This window comes from Ptiloglossa arizonensis, chromosome 1 (assembly GCF_051014685.1).
Source record: "Ptiloglossa arizonensis isolate GNS036 chromosome 1, iyPtiAriz1_principal, whole genome shotgun sequence".
NCBI lineage: Eukaryota > Metazoa > Arthropoda > Insecta > Hymenoptera > Colletidae > Ptiloglossa > Ptiloglossa arizonensis.
In genome coordinates, this window is record NC_135048.1 from 25,443,400 (window position 1) to 25,458,215 (window position 14,816).

At 39.2% G+C, this 14,816-nt stretch overlaps 1 protein-coding gene across 8 annotated transcripts in view; it reads left to right on the plus strand.

Annotated features, from left to right (window-relative positions):
* The window catches only part of LOC143148827 (choline transporter-like protein 1), a 114,818-nt gene that overhangs the window by 39,834 nt on the left and 60,168 nt on the right, over positions 1–14,816 (plus strand). Inside the window, exon 1 of one of the 8 annotated variants that reach the window (XM_076315576.1) lies at positions 1,994–3,471. The exons of the other annotated variants lie outside the window; for them this stretch is intronic. The gene's annotated coding sequence lies outside the window, so the exon portion shown is untranslated. Of the gene's footprint in view, positions 1–1,993; positions 3,472–14,816 lie in introns of those variants that run through there. 8 annotated transcript variants of the gene reach the window in all.

Genomic DNA, 14,816 nt, shown 5'->3' on the forward strand with positions numbered 1-14,816 from the left:
ATCGTACAAATGAAAGTAGGGGAAGGTAGTTCATAATTGTATATTTCTCGAGTTTAAAAATGACTCGATCTTCGTTTAAAATTTCGAACACGTCGACAATCCTACAAACGAAAATAGGGAAGGGTTGTATACTTCTCGAGAAAGTATAAAAATGATTCGATCTTCGTTTAAAATTTCTGACACGTCGACAATCGTACAAACGAAAGTAAAGGAAGAGAGTAGTTGATACTTGTATACTTCTCGGTCTTAAAAATGACTCGATCTTAAAATTTCGAACACGTCGACAACAGTACAAACATAAGTATCGTGTTTATTCATTTCGAATTGGTAATGTTTCGAAATAGAATATTTTTAATGGAAATACGCTCGACCCTCTTGTTGTACATTACGTACACCGAAAATATAGTTTCGATAGAACTCGGAACGAATTAACCGTGTTATAGGAGAACGTATAATAATCGTAACATTTTCGTGGTTTCTGCAATAAAGGAACAGTTGCAGAATGTACGTGGTAAATTTGAAATCGATCGGAACGCGAGTTCTCGAGATATTCAAGCAGCGCGTAAAGAAGTACAGTTTCGAGAAAAACGTGTTTGAAGTTTTCAGCTCGTGGTGGTCGCGCTTCGGCGGAGCTTCGTTGGTTACGGGTATCGCCATTGCATAAAGTTAACCGCACAGTAGTCTACCTATTTTTTGGAACTTTCGTGTTTCCAACGTTTCCCCGCCGCACTGACAAATATAGTTTTGTATAAGGTGGTAACAATACGATGTTCGTGCAATCTTATTTCGGGGAACCACGATGCACCTAATTCCCACCGTGCACCAATTCCATAAAATGTCTGTATCTACGTATCTTGGAATGCATTCCTTTTGCATCCTTTCGAATACCCCATTTGTCTCGATTTACCGAACGATCTTGTTCTCGCGTTCTAATTCTACGAAATACCCTTATTAGTTCACCATCGTATATCTACCATCGATATCGGAGACACATTTACACAATTGATGGAAACGAGAATTCAGAAACAAAAAAAGAATTCCATTCTAGGCGACACGATGCATTTTACTTCTATCGATTCAAGAATCTTCCAATGTGTCCTAATTCAAAAAAATGGACCTATTATTTTACAATATTTTTACCGTCGATTATACGAGCATACATTTACGAAAATTTAAGAAGAAAAATATCCATTTTCTTTTAGACCACAAAATGTCCCCTTTTCTATATTTAATTTTTACCATTCGAGTCTCTTAATTCAACCAAATATCCTTATTATTTTACTATACATTTATCATCGATATTAGAGACACATTTTCAGAATTGATGGAAACGAGAATTTAGAAACAAAAAAAGAATTCCATTTTAGGCGACACGATGCATTTTACTTCTATCGATTCAAGAATCTTCCAATGTGTCCTAATTCAAAAAAATGGACCCATTATTTTACAATATTTTTACCGTCGATTATACGAGCATACATTTACGAAAATTTAAGAAGAAAAATATCCATTTTCTTTTAGACCACAAAATGTCCCCTTTTCTATATTTAATTTTTACCATTCGAGTCTCTTAATTCAACCAAATATCCTTATTATTTTACTATACATTTATCATCGATATTAGAGACACATTTTCAGAATTGATGGAAACGAGAATTCAGAAACAAAAAAAGAATTCCATTCTAGGCGACACGATGCATTTTACTTCTATCGATTCAAGAATCTTCCAATGTGTCCTAATTCAAAAAAATGGACCTATTATTTTACAATATTTTTACCGTCGATTATACGAGCATACATTTACAAAAATTTAAGAAGAAAAATATCCATTTTCTTTTAGACCACAAAATGTCCCCTTTTCTATATTTAATTTTTACCATTCGAGTCTCTTAATTCAACCAAATATCCTTATTATTTTACTATACATTTATCATCGATATTAGAGACACATTTTCAGAATTGATGGAAACGAGAATTTAGAAACAAAAAAAGAATTCCATTCTAGGCGACACAATGCATTTTATTCCTATCGATTCAAGAATCTTCCAATGTGTCCTAATTCAAAAAAATGCCCCCATTATTTTACAATATTTTTACCGTCGATTATGCGAGTATACTTTTACGAAAATTTAAGAAGAAAAATATGCTTTTCTTTTAGACCACAAACTGCCCTCTCACCTATATTTCATTTTTACCATTCGAGTACTCTTAATTCAACAAAACATCCTTATTATTTTACCATACATCTACAATCGATATCGCAGAGAAATTTCCACGATCGTTCGAAACTTGAATTCGGAAACAAAAAAAGGAATTCCATTCCAGACGTCGCATAATGCCCGCGTTTTATTTCTACCGATTCGTGGATCTCCCGACGTGTCCTAATTAAAAAAAATGCCCTCATTATTTCACGACATCTCTACCATCGATTCAACGAGCATACTTTCGCAACTATTCAAAGCGAAGAAAAAAAAAAAATCGATTCTCATTTAATCGACCGAAATCCCCCGCTGCGTTATATATCTACCGTTCGAGTCCCATAATTCGACAAAATACCCTCGTTATTTCGCGTCATCGCCACCGTCGATTCTACGAGCGTATTTTTCACTATTCAAAACAAAAATTCAAAAAGAAAACGAGTAAAAAAAAAAGAAGAAAAAAAGAAGAAAAAAAAAAAGATCCTCTTTTAGACCGGTGGAATTCCCTTTGTTTTATTACACTATTCAAATATCGTCTCTTTGTGTACCAGAATAACGATGACACCGCTCGGAGATAAACCGATGGAATCGTTTCTCCACGTTGCTAATGATCATGATTCGGTCACCCGAGTCTCCGATATTGTCGCACGGATGTATCGAAACTTGCAGCACGCGCGAGAGGCGGTCCTTCCCCCTCCCTCTCTCTCTCCGCCTCCGCCTCACCTCCCCTCGTCCACGCCCCGTCTTCGTTCTCGTTAGCACGAAGCGAGGTCGTCCCGCGAGGTTGCCGGAAGTCGCAAGCATCTGACAATGGTGTCACGGAGAAGACACCGTTGTTTAACGCGTGCGATGCGTCGCGACGGCAATCGGTGAGTCACGATTCTGGTTAATTCCCTCCGCGTATACGTGGCTGGAACGAGTTCACGGTGATTCCGTGCTCGGTTTACCATCGCACTCGCCATTGTCTCCTCGGCTACCGTGAGCCGCGACACGCGTCGAGGCTTTCCGTGCACGTACGCGCACCGAGTTTTGCATTACGACGCTCAAAATATACTAGTTAAAACAATTACGGGATTACCTTGCCCCCCGGTAATACAGTGAGGGGGTGGGGGGAAGGGCGAGGGCGCGAAGCCATCCGATAGGGAGCGTAAGGCCGAATGGAACATCGCGGGGGCTTAATTATCGTCGACTGTTTGCCGAATACACGGTTCATGGAACGATAACAGCTTTTGGAATATTAATTGGACACTTTCACCGCACGGATCGCGATACGGTAATTTCTTTTGTTACGGGACTGGGAACTGTGGAGAATTTAAGAAACGTTGTACGATAGTTATTTTTGTCGAGTTTTTTTTTTCAATTCGCGGGTGTTTTAGGGTTGTGTTTTTCGGAATGGGAGTCTTGGAGTTTGAAGAGAGGGGAAAGTTTTTATTGCGATCGAATATGGATGATTTAACGTTAGAATTATCGAAGAGGTCCATTTGACATGTTTCGAAGTTCTTTTTAAAATTACTGAATTATTAATTGTGTCTTTGCCTAGGATATTTGTGGACTATTATCGAAATAGGCAAGTAGTGGACTAGTAAATTAATTAGACGGTAATTTCTTTTGTTACGGAACTGGAAACCGTGGAAAATTCAAGAAACGTTGTATGATAGTTATTTTTGACGGGTTTTTTTTTCAATTCGCGGGTGTTTTAGGGTTGTGTTTTTCGGAATGGCAGTCTTGGAGTTTGAAGAGAGAGGAAAGTTTTTATTGCGATCGAATATGGACGATTTAATGTTGGAATTACCAAAGGGGTCCATTTGACATGTTTTGAAGTTCTTTTTAAAATTACTTAATTATTAATTGTGTCTTTGCCTAGGATATTTGTGGACTATTATCGAAATAGGCAACTAATGGTTCTAATAAATTAATTAATTGACACGTGGGAAATGGAAGAAACATTGCACGTCATTTATTTTTGCCAGGTGTTTAATTCGCAGATGTTTTAGAGTTGTGTTCTTCAGGATGGGAGAGGGTGGCTTGGAATTTAACACTAGAATTACCAAAGGGGTTAATTTAACCCGTTTCGAATTTCTTTTTAAAATTACGTAGTCATTAATGGTATCTTTGCCTATAATATTCGTGGACCATTATCGAAATAGACAACTAATGGTACTAGTAAATTAATTAATTGGAACGTAGGAAATGGAAGAAACAATACACGTTATTTACTTTTGGCAAATGTTTAATTCGCAGATGTTTTAGAGTTGTGTTCTTCAGGATGGAGGAGGGAGGCTTTTAATTTAACACTAGAATTACCAAAGGGGTTAATTTAACCCGTTTCGAATTTCTTTTTAAAATTACTCATTAATTAGTCATTAATGGTATCTTTGCCTACGATATTCATGTACTATTATCGAAATAGACAACTAATGGTACTAGTAAATTAATTAATTGAAACGTGGGAAATGAAAGAAACAATACAGGTTATTTACTTTTGGCAAATGTTTAATTCACAGATGTTTTAGGGTTGTGTTCTTCAGAATGGGAGAAGGAGACTTGGAATTTAACATTAGAATTATCAAAGGGGTTAATTCGACCTGTTTCGAACACCATCTTTAAAATTACTTAATTATTGACGTTGTCTCTATCTACAATATTCGTGAACTATTATCGAAATAGTCGACTAATACTCGTAAATTAATCTGCCCTTTTCCCACCTAACTTCCAAGACACTTGTATTATCCGAGACAAATAGAAATACGTTCACCGTCCATAGTTCGAGTGTTGAAGATTCTCATTCGGTGTCAAGATGTATCTTTTTTCTTTTTTTTTGCTTCATTTGTATCGGTTATCTCGATTTAACAAGTGGCCCCGTTTGTGTATTTTCGCCGAAGAATAATATATGCAAATACATTAGTTCAATTAGGGTGGTTTCTCTCGTCTCTGATTGCATCAGTCGCTATGTTTAGACCGGCGTTATTTCGGCCGCGTAACAGGAACGTTCTTCAGAATTATTGCAAATCACCACCGGAGGGTAAATATAGTTTTAGAAATATTAGTCACTTACAGTGCATTATTCTCGTGTGCTCAATTTATAGGAGCAGTAATTATCAAAAACGTTGAATAATTTAAACCTCTCTCTCTCTTTCTCTCTATATCAATACATTTCTCGTTTGACAACTATATTTTAAATATACCAGTTCCTTCGTATACACCGAGTGAATAATTAAATACATCACTTTAAACACCACGATACTAATTTCAAATACTTACATCGCTCGTTTTAAACACACCACTCGCCACGATTGGACAAATAACGTTTCCACGTTTCACTTCAAAAACAAGCCAAAAAATGACCAAAAAAAAAAGAAAAAAGAAACAAAAGATTCGAGCGTATTACTTCAATTTTCGTAATTTGTTACATTTCGAGCAAATTGGTTGCACCGTGCGACCATCGGCCCGGAGTTTCCCGGAGCGTTCAATTTAGCCTTCATTTTTCCGAGCGGTCTTTCACCGAGTCGTCTTCCAAAACGATTGGAAACCGCCACCGCTGTAGGGTGAGAACGAACCGGCTTTCGCGATATTAATTACCTTATACCACCAGGTGATGCTCCAATTCTTTTGAGCAGACGAACTGGAGCGTCTACCGCCTGGAAAATGAACCAACTGTTACGGATGAAAGAAAGGCCGCGTACACGGTTTACCCCTTGGATGTTTACCGAGTGTTTAGTCAATAGGGTGTGAACAGCTTTGGCTGGAATATTAACTGCTTTATTTCGCCACGGATTCTTCCGAGCAAACGAACCGGGCTGTCTACCGTCTGGAATACGAGCCAACTGTCAACGTGGCCAAGAAAGATTCGCATACTCGATCGTGTCACGTAATAATTAAGGATTTGATGGAAAAAATGTCGATCTCCAACTGGAGATCGTACTCTTTATTATTTTCTTTCGTATGACACTTTAATTGCGGTACCTTTGGTCACAGATTCGTGGGGATCTAATCACTGGTCAAGACCGATCTGTCTCCTATGTGTCGGGTTTTTGTATCCGTTCTTGTCCCGAGTGTCCTGCGTTACGTAGGGAGTGCGTCGTTATGGGAACGGAAAGAGTCTCGTGAGTCGTTACGGGAACGTATGCAAAAGGAATTTCGGTTATCAGCGGTCTGTCGTATGGAGTGTGATGCGTTGTTACGGGAGCGGGAAGAGTCTCGTGCGTTGTTACGGGAACGTGTGCGAAAAGGAATGCTATCGGTTTTTGGTATGGTACACGGTGAATGGTTTGGCCGTTTTCCTTTTGGTTTTTCTTTTCAGTCGAGTTCCGAGTCCAGAGTCAGAAAGACCACACGACACTGTCGTCGTTCGCATCGAGACACATCACTGTACACGCATTTCTTCCAACTTTGTATTCTTATATATACAATAACTATACTACTAGACACGCGAGATCCCTGCATATTATGATAAACTAGATATTATAATCTGTTTTTGGTATGGTTACACGGTCGATACAAAACTACAAGTCCGATTCGGCTGAAATTTTCACAGTAGCTGTCCACAAGAATGTACACAAGCTAGTAAATTTTTCTCGCGATCGTGGTGACCATCGGGTGGTGAAGCTAAGTAATTATCGGATCGCCCTCGTATATAAGTCGCTATCTTCTGAATAAAAATTCTTTAATTGTTCCAACCTAGTCAACTGTGAATCTCTGTCCGTCACCCGCTTCGCACCTTTGATCATTTCGCCAAATATATACTCTCTACGGAAGTATTTCCTTAAAACAGCAACATTCGCCAAATATACATATTCTCTACAGAGGTATTCGTCTAAGCAGTGAATTTCGGTACTTATTTCATTATTCTACGTTGTGATGAATAAGCTAAGCCATTCTCGCTTAAGTATTTCTGTTCGCGATCCCGTGCGAATCAGAACTTTTCTGTTTATATTTTTGTTCGTTGCTCCGATACGGTCCCGTGACACTTTCGTCCCATCGATTGCCCACGTTCGAGTGGCCGATCCTTTGTTTGTTTTTCGTGCTGATAAACCGGAAGATCTCGCGGCCGGGAAGTGTGCAAACTTTCCGCGAACCGAACGTTACATATTTAATCACCACGGGATACTTAACCGCGAAACGTTTCATTTACAGAGTGTGAATAGCTTTCGGAATATTGATTGCTTCATCAGAAGGGGGGCCGATTCCTCTAATTACTTTGTGCTCGGTGATCTTAAACCGGTGAGCATTTCGTGGCTGGTGAACGAACCTGCTACTGTTTAGCTTGTGTTCAATCCGTGGAGTCATCAACGCTAATGAGTACCGTTTCCGATACATCGGTTGCTACGAGCGGATAATCCGCCAATTATTTTCAGCAATTTGTAAACGATATTCTTGGAATTCGTTTTAGGCGTGCGTAGAGAACGAGTTATCACGTGGACGATATTAGTTAACGAAAGGACAACGTGGTTTGGAAATCGGTGAAAGTGTCGATTGTTGGTAATATAGTTTTAGAAATCGAGAGCGATGAAATGATGTATTTTGAACGTATGTATTTTGTTGTTTGGTAAGAATCTGTTGCGTTGTTTCTCGCGTGATGCAATCGTGTGTGTGATAATTACTTAGTCATTAGTCATTAGTTATTACTTAGTTCGTGTATCGGTTAGTTATCTTCGGAGTAATTTACAACGAACAAATGTAGTATCAATCGCTGACACGGTTGTTGTTTGGTAAGAATCTGTTGCGTTGTTTCTCGCGTGATGCAATCGTGTGTGTGATAATTACTTAGTCATTAGTCATTAGTTATTACTTAGTTCGTGTATTGGTTAGTTATCTTCGGAGTAATTTGCAACGAACAAATGTAGTCAATCGCTGACACGGTTGTTGTTTGGTAAGAATCTGTTGCGTTGTTTCTCGCGTGATGCAATCGTGTGTGTGATAATTACTTAGTCATTAGTCATTAGTTATTACTTAGTTCGTGTATCGGTTGGTTATCTTGGGAGTAATTTGCAACGAACAAATGTAGTATCAATCGCCAGACACGTTTGTTTCGTTTGTTTTGCAGTAACGATGGAGGTTCACTCGAACGAAAAGATACAACGGAAGGTGAACGTATACTAAATGAATTGATACAAATGGAACGCGTGAACTTTCATTAATTAACACGACAATGGGTTCATTGTGTTAATGACGCGAGGACTGGTCAATATTGTTCTTATCGGCGGATAGTACTCCGGTAACGCGTTGTCGATGACTCTTCGAGGAATGTTTATGTTTACCGGAACACTTTTCATCGGAATTTCCATTTCGTGTTCGTGTTCTTCGTCTCTATTTTTTTTTCTTTTTTATTTATTTATACGCTTTCTATGGGATTATACTTTTACGAGAAAGCATTTTCATTTCATATCCTCCGTCGTAAAGAATCGCGAAACAGGTATTAATATTATACTGTTCGCGTTTTGTACGCGTCGTTTTTAATTTTGTAGAGAATGCTTCGACGATGTTCAAACATTTTTTTACGACGAGCGTTCGTCAATGGCGTTGATTTTTTCTTTTTTTTTTACGAACAATCGTAGTAATTCTTTCAATCGTTGGTCATTATTTCTGGCCAAGGTAACCGCGAAGTTTTTTTTTTTTTTTTTCATATCGAAGAGTAGAAATATATTTTCGATTTTTCACGTTAAATATACCGATGGTCGGAATACTCGATCGATCGCTGGTTGTAATAAGGATTTATTGTTCCGTGTAAAGCGGTATTAATTTCTTTGATCTCGCCGCGAACAATTACAATATTAAATATTTTCCGTTAATTGTAGCTATAATGCAATTATCGTGATTGAATGGAATGTTAACATCGCAAATGTGGGACTGAATTTTTGATTTATTAAATTAATTCGGGGTAAATATTATCGTTGGATATTACAGATTCTTAAATGCGCTTCATCGAAAATTCAAGCAAAATTGTGGCACTGGACAGAATTAATACATACGAAATTGATTGAAACTTTCGTACGAGACCAATTGATTCCAATTAATCAAATCGACACAGAGTTCCGGCTCAATTTAATATACACTCGCGGCGATTGAAAATCATTACAAAAATATATACCGATCGTAAGTCTCGATCGGAATTGAAGAACGAATTTAAAAGTATCGAATTCTTCGGATCGATTCAGTAATTAATTAAGATAACTTTGGATTTGTCGATAAATTAAATTCTCGTTACGGAGATAATTATGCATTTTAGATAAGGCAAATCGGTGCGATTAATTCTCTTGGAATATAATATTCGATACGATGATTCATTGATCACCTAATGAATACCGAGTGGCTTTCCGGGGGGAAACAAAAATTAACGTAATTGTTTACTTGAATATTGATAATCTTCGTTTGTCGTTTTGTTGAATAACTGGATAAAAATTCAATCACAGTTTCACCTACGATAACGAAATGTTTATCTCGAATATTTCGATCTCGAAATACCGAACAATCAAGAACCAGAATCAAACGTAATTCTCTTTTACAAATTAATGTTACACCGATTTTACAATTTACAAGATTCTCGAGAGATTCCCAATTTGTAATTCAGACGTAAACCGAAATCGAATTTGCTCCTCGAGAGATTTGCAATCTGCAATGAGCTACCAAAATCAATTTAGCGCGCTGTTCAATAGGTATATCTATCTCGAAGTGGATCACTATTAAATCGAATTAACAATACGACGACGATATCTTTCGTGATAATAATAATTCCGTACACTTTATCTACGTACATTGGGTATTTTTTAATTTCGATTTCTTTAATTTTCCATCCGGTTCGGATTTATCTCGCAACGTTTCGTTATAAGTCACGATTAATCGTTTCTCCGCAACGCGTAAACAAATTCGCGTATCTCGACCGTGTACGAAAGTCACGATCGTTCGAAACCGATCGCGATGATTTCGATTCGTCAATGGAAACGTATGCGCCTCTCGGCAACGAGAATGCAGCCCCGGCACCGAATAAACCGCGGATTGCGATTTTATCGTTTCAATTCGCACTTAACAATTCGCCGGACCGTTGCACGTTAACGGAAAATTCTCTCGACCGTTTCAACGCCTCGAGCGCGCCTAGTCATGAAAAGCAAACTTTTCTCAGCCGAGCGGAAGCAAAGCCAGCCAGCGATAGGTCGCGTTTCCTTTCCAATATCTCCTTAGGTCGTTCTTCCACGTAAGCGACGCGATAGAAATAGAACTCGCTTGATAATCGTCTGTGTGTACAGTATGTGCGCCGGGAGATTGCATCTGAAATTATCGCGAGTCTCGGCACCTGCCCGAGGAGACGGTCGCTTTGTGGATCGGTTTCCCGTATAAACGACGAGATCGAAAAAGGAAGAAGAAGAAGAAAAAAACCGCTTGCATATCGCCCGTATGTACAGTACGCGCGCGAAAAGATTACATCTGGTGTTGCAACGAGTTTCTCGATGCTTCTCGGGAGATAATCTCTTCTTGGATCTCTCTCGTTCTCACCTGAGCGACGCGATAGAAAGAAAATTCATGTACTGTACGCGCGCGAGAAAATTGCATTCGGGGTTATTGAACGGGTCCTGTTCGTTCTCGAGTGCGTACTTTGTGCGCGAGTATTTGTTTCTGTACGCCTGAGACGTTTCTTGAACGAACTAGATCTACCATGACTATAGAAGCAATCTTCTCGCGCGCGTATTATACATACATCGAGTACGTCGCGTGGTATTAGATCCTCTAGGACCCACACGATCACGATTACGACACGACGGAAAGAAAACTCGATCGATGATCGTTCGTATGTACTGTACGCGCGCGAGAAAATTGCATTCGGGGCTATTCAACGGGTCCTATTCGTCCTCGAGTTCGTACCGTGTGCACGAATATTTATTTCTGTACGCCTGAGAACTTTTCTTGAACGAATAAGACTCATCACGACTACGGATGCAATCTTCTCGCGCGTGTATTATACATATATCGAGTACGTGGCGTGATATTAGTTCCTCTAGGACCCACACGATCACGATTACGACACGACGGAAAGAAAACTCGATCGATGATCGTTCGTATGTACTGTACGCGCGCGAGAAAATTGCATTCAGGACTATTCAACGGCTCCTATTCGTCCTCAACTGCGTACTGTATGCACGAATATTTGTTTTTGTACGCCTGAGACGTTTCCTGAACGAACTAGACCTACCATGACTATAGAAGCAATCTTCTCGCGCGCGTATTATACATATATCGAGTACGTTGCGTAGTGTTAGTTTCTCTAGCACTCAAAAGACCGCGATACGACGGAAAGAATACACCGTGACACGAGGAAAGAAAACACGCTCGATGACGTCCATATGTACCGTACGCGTGCGAGAAAATTGCATCCGGGGCTATTCAACATTTCTTATTTGTTCTCGAGTGCGTACTGTGTGCGCGTGTATTTATTTCTGTACGCCTGAGACGTTTCCTGAACGAACTAGACCCACCACGACTACGGATGCAATCTTCTCGCGCGCGTATTATACATACATCGAGTACGTCGCGTGATATTAATTCCTCTAGCACCCAAAAGACTGCGACACGACGGAAAGAAAACACTGCGACACGACGGAAAGAAAACACGCTCTATGATCGTTCCTATGTACTGTACGCGCGCGAGAAAATTACATCTGGAGCTATTCAACGAGTCCTGTTCGTCCTCGAGTACGTCCTATATACACGAATATTTGTTTCTGTACGCCTGAGACGTCTCCTGAACGAACCAGACCCACCACGACTATAGATGCAATCTTCTCGCGCGCGTATTATACATATATCGAGTACGTCGCGTGGTGTTAGTTCCTCTATCACCCACACGACTGCGACACGATAATTTTAGGCAACCGATCGCCTGGCGTTTCGGTCGTCCCAGTTGCTACGCGACGGTCGCTCATTAAATAGTCGCTTGAGAATTGTAGTATGTTTTGTGCACCGCGAGGTGGAAACTAGTGATAACACAGTGACGAACGACAGTTATCGTCTATTTGTACGTAGCAAAACCCGGTGAACATTGTTCTCGATACCGATCAAAATTTTAAATATTATTCACCACGCGAGTGAAAAGATCGTTCTCGCGCTCGGATAAAATACGCAATTTTTCCACGATTCTACTGCTAATCGTTTTTTTCCTCTTCTTTTCTCTCTCTTTTTTTTTTTTTTTTTTAATTTCTTTTTTCCTTACCATCCGTTTTGCTCCTGTATTTCGTTTGTCAACACGTCGTCTCAGTTATCCGCCGAGCTCAAAGAAAAGCTCTTTTGACATCCTGTACAAGGATTGAAATAATACTTCCCCGAGCCACAACGTACACCGTTTCGTGTTTGTTATTTTTTAATAGAACGTATCCACCATTCCCTACCTTTCGCCCTTTATTTTCACCGGTACGAGTACGTAACGTACGCGACACCGACCTCTTCTTTTTTTTCTACAACGAAAAAAAAACAAACAAACCGGAACCCGACATCGTCTTGTAAGTAATACCGCGGTACAGTGATTAAAGTAATTTTTACTTCTCAAAGGATGAAAACACACTCTTTATCACAAAGTGTGTACAATAAATGTTAGAATATCCAAAGAGCGAATATTCTATTAAATTGTTCGGAAAGTCGTTTCGTTATTTCTGATAAAAATGAAACACGATTTCGTTAGAAAATCAAATCTGCACAAACATTGTATCAAATTAAACATTCCCCGTTTCGAAAAACCAAATAACTTTCCGAACAACTCGATACAATCGTGCACGTAATAATTGTTACAATTATTTCAAAGAATTTATCGTCGTAGATTTGACCGATGATAATTTCACCGATTGTACACGAACAATATGAACCATACCATTGATTCCAACCGGTAACGCGATTACCATGAGCGAGTGAAATGTCAACATCGTTTCGCGCGCGGTTCAATCCTTTTCTTTCTTTTTTCTTTTTTTTTCAATTTTTATCGTCTCTCCTCTCGCGAACGATTCTCGAGTCGAATCCTCGGGATGGTTTTTCGATCGTTGGTGAGTCATAACGCGTGGATAATTGCAAGCCGGGTAATCAGCGAGTGGACACGATTCGCGGGAAGCGTTATCGCGGGAAGCGTTATCGGTATCGGCAGTGGCTGGGGCCGTTACGATGCTAATCTAGCCTCGCGTTACCACGTCGCCTTGGTCCTCGCGACGTTCACCGTGATAACGAATGCGCGGCAGCCCCGATTATTAATTTCGACTAATTGTTAACGCCGCCGGGACGATCGAGAGCCACTTGAGGCGCGAAGATAACGAACGACCGACGATTATCTCGACAATACGATTACGTAACCGCTATCGCTGCAGGCTACGGAGCAGAATGCTCGTCGATTGGGCGAACTCCTGACCATTTTCGAGAAAGTGCTCGTCGAACGCTCGATTCTTCTCAACACGCTTTAGATACGAGCCGAACGTGCGGCAGCGACCGGGCCTCGTTCGAAATGTAACATAATTGGCGCACTATCGATAACTATTAAAGCTAACACGAAACCTGTGGTACGAGTCGAGTGGGGACTCCCCTTGCGAAGGAATTTACAAGGCGTAGCTTTTTTTACGTGTACGTGTAAACATAGGTCGGTATTGTGTTAACGAAGTTTTCTGGATGATTGTTTGTGTACTTATTTTTATTCCTAGATATATATTTACACGAATGTTACGTGCTATTTATAACTAGTAACGCTGATAACTAGTAGTAAAATTTGGAAGGGGGCACCTCTTGTGAAGGAATTTACAAGTTGTAATTTTTTTACGTGTACGTGTAAACATAGGTCGGTATTGTGTTAACGAAGTTTTCTGGATCATTGTTTGTGTATTTATTTTTAGTCGTAGACAGGTATTTATACGAACGTTTGATATCGATAACTAGTAACGTTGATAACTAGTAGCACAATTTGAAAAGGGGTTCTCATTGTGGTAGAATTTACAAGTTATGGTTTCTTTGTGTGTTCGTATAAACAAATATCGGTATTGGAGTCGAGGAGGTTTTCTGAATTACTATTTATGTATTTATTTTTATTCGTAGATACGTATTTACACGAACGTTACGTGCTATTGATAACTAGTAGCACAATTTCAAGGGGGGCATTTCTTGTGAAGGAATTTACAAGTTGTAGTTTTTTTACGTATCCGTATAAACAAATATCGGTATTGTGTTAACGAAGTTTTCTGGATAATTATTTGTATATTTATTTTTATTCCTAGATACATATTTACACGAGTTTTATATACTATTGATAACTAGTAACGCTGATAACTAGTAGCACAATCTGAGAGGAGGCTCCCCTTGTGAAGGAATTTACAAGTTGTAGTATTTTTACGTATCCGTGTAAACAAATATCGGTATTGTGTTAGCAAAGTTTTCTGGATAACTATTTGTGTATTTATTTTTATTCCTAGATATATATTTACACGAGTTTTATATACTATTGATAACTAGTAACGCTGATAACTAGTAGCACAATCTGAGAGGAGGCTCCTCTTGTGAAAAAATTTCCAATTTGGTCTTTTTTGTGTGTTCATATAAACAAATATCAGTATTGGTGTCAAAGAAGTTTTCTAAATTACTATTTATGTATTTATTTTTATTCCTAGA